This window comes from Buceros rhinoceros, unplaced genomic scaffold, assembly GCF_000710305.1.
Source record: "Buceros rhinoceros silvestris isolate BGI_N320 unplaced genomic scaffold, ASM71030v1 scaffold16776, whole genome shotgun sequence".
Taxonomy (NCBI): Eukaryota; Metazoa; Chordata; class Aves; order Bucerotiformes; family Bucerotidae; genus Buceros; species Buceros rhinoceros.
The window spans coordinates 20909-21291 of NW_010419478.1; positions in this window are offsets into that span (position 1 = coordinate 20909).

Below are 383 nucleotides of genomic sequence, written 5' to 3' on the forward strand. Positions count from 1 at the left end.
TCTTTTTTTTTCCCCCCCCCCCCCCCCGCCCATGTTGTTAATTTAATAACATCTATTCTATAAAGGGTAAAGCAGGTCAAGCTGCTCAGCTTACGGGTAGATGCTAAAATATGTCGCAGGACTTTTTATGTCCACGGACAGGTGCGCAAGTGTCCTCTCCTTCGAGGGCTGCATAGGATTTGTCACATGGGCTTCGACAACCATGCAGGGAAGCCGTTAGCTTGCTCTCCCTGAGAACGTGTCAGGATTTGACTCTGGAGGGAGTAAGCTATAAAAAGCTGCTCAAGTACGTAGAACTTCTTCCGATAGCATCTTGTTACTGCATCTTAAATTGAAACGATGTTTATTACTTATGGATTTCAATCAATTGATTGCAGCCTGAC